Source organism: Taudactylus pleione, unplaced genomic scaffold (genome assembly GCF_031769625.1).
Source record: "Taudactylus pleione unplaced genomic scaffold, aTauple2 ptg000086l, whole genome shotgun sequence".
Lineage (NCBI taxonomy): Eukaryota > Metazoa > Chordata > Amphibia > Anura > Myobatrachidae > Taudactylus > Taudactylus pleione.
The window spans coordinates 10,205,419-10,215,027 of NW_028284488.1; the positions used below are offsets into that span (position 1 = coordinate 10,205,419).

At 36.5% G+C, this 9,609-nt stretch overlaps 1 pseudogene; it reads right to left on the reverse strand.

The window, feature by feature from the left end:
* Positions 1–1,271: 1,271 nt before the first annotated feature.
* Positions 1,272–1,390, reverse strand: LOC148529155 (5S ribosomal RNA; annotated as a pseudogene).
* Positions 1,391–9,609: the final 8,219 nt, after the last annotated feature.

Genomic DNA, 9,609 nt, shown 5'->3' on the forward strand with positions numbered 1-9,609 from the left:
GGGAATAAAAAAGGGGGGAGAGAGGAAATAAATAGGGAATGGCTTATCTGGATATTAAAGGTAAGTTCATGGAAGGCAGAATCAGGAGTCTCCAACGCGTTTCGTCCGATTGTTGGACTTCTTCAAGGGATGTGTAACTCCTGTGGAGTATCTGGTATAAATACCCACATGCTGGGACTAGCTGAGCAGAGATTTCCCATTGGAAGTGACCTCACTTCCGGTTTATGTTAATTAGATATTTGTTATATTATATAAGACCAATAACTAACCATATAGTTGTAATATTGCTGGATAGCAGAATCGCTCTTACAAAGAGTAGATTCTGTTTATGTCCGTAATGTGTTATAATATTTCCCGGGCATCACGTGGTATTAGCCCATCTCTTCATTTCCTGTGAGCTTACTTCCGCCCACACGAGCGCTGTTTTCGGGATCTGATGAGGTATTTCCACCCTTACGTCTTGGTCAGCTGGCCTGGAGGTCAGGTGTCTCGATATCCCCTTCCGGTATGTTGGTGGCCATCTTGGTACTCATTTTACAAGCGGCGGACATCTTGGTGCTCATGTGAGGCTACGGACTCCATCTTGATATTAAATGAAAATAGCACTACAACGGCGGCCATCTTAGTACTCAAATTGAGCAACGGTGTCCATCTTGCTTTTCAATAGTGATCAACATTGGCCATCTTGGTACACCTTTTTCTTATCATTAACGATGGTCCAAATGATTCAAAGTTTAGCAGTCAGGTGTCTTTAAGTGTCCATCTTGGTACTCTCATGGTACTGTATAGAACTTCCTTATGGCCATCTTGTTATACCCACACCTATGGAAATCAATATGTTAAAAACATCTGTTTTGAGTTTCATATATAGTTGCTCCTAAATATATATATAATATATATAATATATATATAATATATATAATATCAACATATATAAATATAACTAGTCTAATAAAAGTGAAATATATTTACGATAGACTCATGAAATTATATGATGAACTAATTAAAAAGGGGATCTATTAGGAAGGAATAATTAAATATTTAAATATTTAAATATGGGCAGGACTCAGTCTTCTTAAAGGGCAAGCCATCTTTATTAAAGTTCATTGCAGAAAATCATAATTCCTTCTTCAATTTCCAATAGATAATTCTTATATTAATATTCTTCTTATGGTCGATCTTTTCTTTAATGGAGTTCAGCATTCTTCTGCTACAGGCTCATGAGACAAGTAATGTGAAATGATGGTGCAAAATATTGTGAGTCCAATAACATACTACAGTTCCTGGTCTTCCCTGATGGTCTCCCACCCAGGTACTAGCCAGGCCCATCACTGCTTAGGTTCCAAGATCTGACGAGATTGGGCGCTTATAATGAGGTATGACTGTAGAAAAATACATAAAGGATACACTAGCTACCATCAGTACATATCTACAAGAATGGTGCTATCTCGTAGCTGTCATTGAAGCCTCGCGGGGTCATTGTGTCCAATTCGAAGATCCAATACATTTCTCTTTTGGATAGCAGGTTAGCCAGGTCTCCGCCTCTTTCTCCCAATTGTACATGTTCAATGGATTTGAATGTTAAATCTTCCGGATTAGAATTATGGTATTGTGTAAAATGATGATATACCAAATGTCCTTCAACTTTGTTCTTTATGTTTCGAATATGTTCTTGTATCCGAAGCTTGACCGGTCGCTTGGTTTTGCCCATGTATTTGGTTCCACAGGTGCATTCCAGCAGATATATGACCGATGTAGAGCTGCAATTCTAATGAGTTTTTATCTTATATTCCTTACTGTTTGTAGAGTTGTGGAAAGTTCTTCTTTGTTTATGTACATACTTGCAGATGTTACATTTGCTGCACTTATAGCAGCCTGGGCAATTATGAAAGGCCGTTCGTATTGGGGTATTGGGGTTCCTTAGCATACTGGGTGCCAGTGTGTCCTTAAGATTTTTAGCCTTCCTAAATACAATTGGAGCCTTTTTAGGGAGGATGTCTTTCAAAACTGGGTCAATTAAAAGAATTTTCCAATGCTTGTTAAAAACATTCTTAATTTTATTTTCTTGTGCATTAAAAGTAGTTATGAATGGGATGATGCTATTTTCTTCTTTGTTAGGTTGATCCTTATATTTAAGTAAGTCACATCTCTTTATAGATTTAGGTTTAACTGCTGCTTCATGCAGAACTTTTAGAGTACTCTACTTTCCACAGAATTAAGAGGAATTGCAGTGAGGCTCATACGTGTGAAGAACAAATACAGCTATACAGCAATAGATTTCAAGAAAAAGAATATCCAGAAAAAGTTCTGCATGAAGCAGCAGTTAAACCTAAATCTATAGTATATATACACACACATATATATATATATATATATACATACAGCACAGTTGTGTAATGGTTATGAATACTGCCTAACAGCACTGAGGTCTTATATTCAATTAACCCAAGTAGCCCTAACTGTATGGAGTTTGTAAATTCTCCCTGTGCTTGTGCGGGTTTCCTCCCACAATCCAAAAATATACTAATAGGTTCATTGGCTCCTGACAAAAAGGAACCCTAGTGTGTATATAGATTGTAAACTCCACATTAAGGACTGATGCAAATTGGCAAATATTCTCTGGTAAGTGCTGTGGAATATGTACAGTATGCACTATATAAATAACTGATAATAAAGAATAATATACTGTATTTTCTATATTTTATAATGTAATAAGGGAATATTAGTTTTAATTGTTGCAAGATTTGATAAGCTGACCAGCTTTTTCATCTCAATTACAGAAAAAAAGGGATTTTCCCTCCAGCACACTGCAGCAATATCAGCAAAAATACTTGAATCCTACATAATAATAGAAATTCAGAGGTAATAGTTACATACATTTGCAAATATATGAATAAGCGCCGGGCCGACATCAAGACTCCTCTATACCGGCATCCCTAACATTATGGGGTTCACGTCCCAGGCGCAGGGAACCACAAAAGAATCTAGCCAAGGACCATCCCCAGGGCATCACCCGAAAAAGGGAAAAAAGGTGATAGTGAAGTGTAAAGTATAGATGTGTAAAGATAAATCAATAAGTGTTAATATAATGAGAAATAGTTAAAATTACATAAATAATAGACAAACAAATATAAAAGTGATGAAAAAATATACATGTGATTTAAGTGGTGATGTCCTGAAAAAGGCCCAGCCAGAGCAACTCCAGGGGCCCCACGCTCAAATGCTCACCCCAAAATAATTGTTGCTACCTAATAGTAGCACCCACTCTGGGTCATATAATGACAAATTAATGTACTGCATGATAACAGCACATGTATAAGCCAGGAGCTGACTTACCTTTTTCTGTAGTTCAGTGTAAACCACGCCCTTTACAAGCACCTGTGCAATGTCATTAAGCTGATGTGAGTGACCACCATACTTATTGTTTGCAGGTTTTTCATCTCAATTGAAACAAAATCGATCTCGCACCAGAGAATGTGAAATATTCTGTGAGCTTTATTAACATATATTTATAACAATCGTTGTTTATTTTTAGTTATCCTACTTCCAGGGATTAGTAAATGTATTAAATTGTTGTTAGTATTCAAGCAACCATTATAAATATTATATATTCCTGTACTAGGGTGGTGCTACCAATCACTCTACATGTTACACATATTTATAAACAAGAAAAAGAGAAAGAAAGGTAGAGTATTTTCATATGGTGCACTCTTAGTCACTCAGATGTTCCACAAATTGTCATGATAATTCAATAACTATTAAAATATTAAATCTTTATTTGTATCATATTAAAACAGATTTATAAGGGACACCAATACGGGGAAATATAAAAACAGTAGAAATATTCCTACACAGGAATATACAGTAGATAGTAGTATTGTGAATGATATCAATGAATTATGTGAATTAAAAAATTGTCCAGTTACCGCTGTTGTATGTTATCTTTATTATATATTATTAGATCTCTCAGTTGGTGTATCTGTATTTATAAAGACCTTATGCTGTTTGATCAGAACACTTTCTAAAATGTAAATTATTTTCTAAACACCATATTTATAATAACTTGTAAGGTCTAGTCTTCCCTACTAATTAATATCTACAGTATCGTGCTTGATAGTGCTTCTCAAATAAGTTACTATTGTAACAGGGGGATAACAACAGATAGGTTATATGGTATTGTTGCAACATTTTTTGCCTGCATCTAGATACTTCTGCTAAAAGGGATCTGTTGGTACTATCTGCCAGTAATTCATATGTAATTGCACACTGCACAACCAGTTCTCCACTTTGATTGTACACCGAGGGGAGAGAGAGATAATGTGAAGTGCAATTCTGCTTCACATAATATATGCTATGAATCATGTATTTGTTTTAATATATTCAGTCAATTGTGTTCAAATTTTTTTACAGAATGCAATCATTCACCCATCTATAAAATATAGCGGGGAGACTATGAGAGATATACTCAGTTTAACCTCTGAGTTACACATGTAGTTGTTATACAACAATCAATCTTATCAGTGTCATTTTAAATCGTGCATATATGTCTCCGTCTATGTACTGTTGCGGGGAAGATAGAGAATGTATACAAAGTAAAGCTATGGTCAGCTTTAAACTTAATATGCCACGAATCACAGGTTTACTTATAACATGTCTAACATCGGTATGTACTGGAAACGCCGACGCGCGTTTCGCCTATGGGCTGCTTTATCAAGCTTTTTCATCTCATCAGTCCTACTCTATTATTAGAATTGTAAACATGGCAATTGCTATCACATTAATATAAACATAAAATATGCTTCCTGGTTTGAGTCTCACCTGTACACAGGTTTTTAAAGGCCTCCAATAAGCATATCAACTGTTACACACCTAGGAAAGCACCCAACACATTATGCATTTATCCCATACTAAGACATCACATTCCTATAATAAATTAGTCTGTTTTATACCTTTACTAATTCAACAGATAACATTTTCTTTTGAATGCAAGTTCATTGGTAGTCTAAGGACAGAATGGGCTGTGTGACCCCCTATCAACAATGTTATAACTATACTGGATCTTGCCACTACTATATACTTATTTGATGTTAATTTGCATTTTTCAAGTATTGGGTTTAATAGAAATGTTTTTCCTGTGCCACCTGGGTCATCTAACATATAAATGATAACGTCACCTGTGTTTATACTTTTATTTATGAAAATGCACAAAAGTTTTTTTCTGTATAAAGTACATATTTGTGTAACCTTACATAAATCATCAAATAACTAACTTGGTATTTTTCATATATTGATGATGTTTGTACTGTTGCAGGTAAGCTAATGTCTTCCAGTGTTGTACCGCATATTTGTACAGATGTGCATTCTTTGATACTTGTGAGATGATCACTAATATTTTCTACCAATTCTCTATTCTCATTGTTCATTGTTGTTGAATAATGATATACTTTGGTATTCAGATACATTATGCTGTATTTTATTTTAAAACTATTAGGATATGCACAATACCTTGCAGGCTCATATATATTGCTCATATTTGTATTCCTTTGTTGTCCTCTGTATTTTTTTAATATATACCAATTAAAGGTTATGTTTTAGTTAAGTGATTAATTGTTTAGAGCTGTGCTCCTTTAGACAGGAGTACTTTATTCTTCCTTTTAATTCTCCATTCTCCTCAAAATAATACCTCTTTAAATTTTATTTATATATTTCAACTATAGATTCTAAAGACTGTAAGGTTATTAAAACTGCATATAAATCCCTTAATTTTGTTGAAGATTCGCATAGTAAACCCCCAATGTAATATTCCTATGGCTACCATCCTCAAGTAATCCCAGCCAATGACCTGCCTCTCTGAATGTTTCACAGATTGCACCATTTACATTAAATACTGAAACGATGTAGGTATTTTGCACACACACATATATATATATATATATATATATATATATAAGCATTAAGTAATATATTTCATGATTGTTGGAATGGGCTGTATTTACACATCCCAATATATTTGTTTATATAGCCCTTTATATACATGTATGCCCACTTTTTCTTCCTTCACGTAAATTGTTTTGCATAGTTATTCCATATGTAGTACCATGGGACCTCATAAAAATCTCTGAGCAAATGTTTCTGCAAAGTTTAAAAAAGACCTGTGAATGTAGTGTGTGGTAGAGCCTGAATTATTTTGCAAACATAAACCTTCAAAAATTAAATGTGTTGACCATTTAGCAAATTTACTCTTAAATATACTACTGATGGATTAGGTTCAGTGGCTGCTCCAGAGGTAGGGCTGCAGCGCAGTCTAAAATTCAAATTTTGGAGCCACACCAACTGCCACCCCAAACGCTGCCTAACATTGCCACCCAGGACCCACTGGCAGTTGGTGTGGCTACCATTTTTGAATTTTGAACTGCACTGCAGACTATGGAGTTGCCACTGATAATGTTCATGAGTGTCAAATATTAGGCAGGCTGCATGCTGCTTATATGTCTGCCAAATAAATAAGTTTCAGCTTTCATTGTGTTCCCTACTTTTAATTCCAAGTCAGCCTGATTACTTGCTTTGTTGACATATTAGCATTTATATTTGAATTATTTTACTGATCCACAATATTCTACATTAATCTGTGCAAAAAAAACACTCATAAAAGGAGAGAATTATATGGCCCAATCCATTTGTTATCAAAAGTAATCTCTGGGCAGATCTACTATAATTTCATACAGTACATATAGTAAGCTATTGCATCTTGTGTATACTCATGCATGTATCTCAGTCTTCCAGTATATGAAGAGGGCAATATAGTAAGCTGGCAAACATTTCTTGTATGATCATTTAAAGTGACAGCATCTATTGGATGTATATACTGAATGGCTCGGAATGAAGCCTGGTTTAAATGAATATATAATCATTTTTCATGTTAAATTTTGGTATACATATTCATAATATATTGGTGAAACTGTTGCGTACAGTACATTTCAAAATACTATATGATTTTTTCAAACCATCATACAATATGCATAGTAATCTTTGGCGGATACATTTTTCTGCACTTTTTCTTTAGCTGCAGGATTTATTTCCTTAATATGTATTTGGTAACCATCTTCAACTTTTGGATATATTATAGAATACTGTAATGGGTCATATACTATATGAGTATATTGTTGATCTCACTTCCTACCTAAAATTACCTCTCCAATTTCTGACACATGTGAACCATTGTAATGTCTAGGATGTTCCTCCACTAGTAATTTGTCATCATGCATTATGAGTTTTACATCATTTGTAGTTTTTTTTAGTTTATTTATACTGTATATGGAATTTCTTGCAGTGACAGTAAAATTTGTTTCTAATTCTTTAGATTACCTTCACACAGTTTATTTGCCTCATTTATCTAGTTGCCCATGAAATATATTTGCAAGTATTAAGGCTCTTTTTCAGGTTGTGTTAATAGTTAATATAGTATGGTAGATTTTACATTGTATTCTAAATATTGGGTAATAATGTTTTTATTCTCTCCTACTACTGTATATGTATTATATCAGATGATGTCATTGCAAATCATTAATTATATTTCCTGATGTTTTAAAAAATGTTTTAGATTGCACTGATTCACCTTCCATTAGTGTTGATACTGACTTAGAACATCTGTAAGTTTTTGAAGGGTAACCTTTCCTTGTGAAAGCACAATCTATCTAGCAGCTTCAACAATCCATTTTTTTCACTTGACAGTGCTCACATCTAACTGACATACAGTACTTCCTACAGTATTTCAAGAGGATCACTATTTAGAGGATCTTCATTTGCGTTATATTTGAATGCTTGCTTGTTAACCTCTTCCATTGTTTTCTTTTGTGGTGTAATCTATGTTTTTGCCTGAAAATAATGATTTTCTTCTCCTCAGTGGTAATGTATTTTCTGGTCTTCCAGTCTGATTATTCTGATTGCTCATTGTCATACTGTATCTTACAACTTTTCTGAAAATTATGTCAACTTCAAAAGTTGTCTGGTTGTTTCTATTTTACTGCCATTGGTCTCAAATACTAAATCCTGTGGTAAATATTTTGTTTGTAACAGTGGAAAAGACATAATTTTTTCTGACACTATATTTTCTAAGTGGAGTAAATTCTGAATTATGTAACTGCTTGGTGAATTATCACAAAGTAATGTAGCTTTATGCAGTGAAATTTGCAAGCAGACTTCATGTATTACAATTTACAACACAATTTCACTGTCTCAATTTGCAAACTGCTATTTTTCTAAAGCACTGGCTCACTAGTATAAGAGAGGAGTTATATATTTATTAGGAGTGGGTGAAGCCAACTGGCTCATTAGTGATACATTTGTAATGTCTAAAAAGGTGAGAGGCAGCACATGTGTGAAGGGGGCATAGCGATTGGTGGAGTGGTGAGGAGAGTTCGATTGGCTAAAAAGGCGAGAAGCAGTGTATGAGCAGAGGGGGCGTGGTCATGTTGGTTAGCGTTACTGCCTCCCAGCACTGAGGTCGTGGGTTCGATTCCCACCACGGCCCTAACTGTGTGGAGTTTGTATATTCTCCCTGTGCTTGCGTGGGTTTCCTCCGGGCACTCCGGTTTCCTCCCACACTCCAAAAATATACTGGTAGGTTAATTGGCTCCCAACACAAATTACCCCTAGTGTGTATGTGTGTGAGCATGTGGTAGGGAATATAGATTGTAAGCTCCACTGGGGCAGGGACTGATGTGAATGGCCAAAATATTCTCTGTACAGCGCTGTGGAATATGTATGCGCTATATAAATAACTGGTAATAATAATAATAATAATAATAATAATAATGTGCAGAGCAGTGTGAAGATGTTTTGAAGGGCCTTTACTTTGGGCAGAATTGGCATATTCTGCAGGTAGTAAGCCCTGAACATGGCTCATAGCAGGAGGCTGTGTCAATGTGGCATTCCCATAAAAAAGCAGTGTGGAGATATTTGGAAGGGGCTGTGGCCATGATTCAGAGCCGGACGCTCTGACAGAGGGCTCGCTCTGAATCAGGGCCGGTCTTTTTTATTTTAGAACGGCCTTCTGGCCGCTTGCATAGCTTTGGGTTACCACCCACAGCTATAGCGAGCGGCCAGGAAGATGGTCGCGATGGTCAAGACCATCACGACCATCGGGCTTGTGACGAGACCCTTGTGGTAGGGTCTCGTGGCCGCAAGCCCCAGAGAGATTTCAGCTCTAACAGAGCCAAAATCTCTCCCACTGACATTACTCGTGATGTCAGTGGGGCCGCCCCCAAATGGAGGCGTTCACATGGGAATGCCTCCATTTGGGCAGCCACTCCCCCGGCCCACCCACCAAAGGGGGCGAGCTGTCACTCAACATCGACAATTCGCCCCCTTTGTTGCGAGACCCGGAGCGACGGATGCCCGTCGCTATCCAGGTCTCGCGCATGCGCACGATGGAGCCGGCTCCGTCGTGCGCATGCGCACTGGCCCACCATCGACCCGGTTATGAGCGCACAGCGCTTGCGACCGGGTCTGAATCATGCCCTGTGTCTTTTCATCAACTTGACAAATCTTGGCTCAGAATGGCTGGTGGGTTGCTCTCACAAATTCTCCAGGAGTCCAAGACAGGTCACT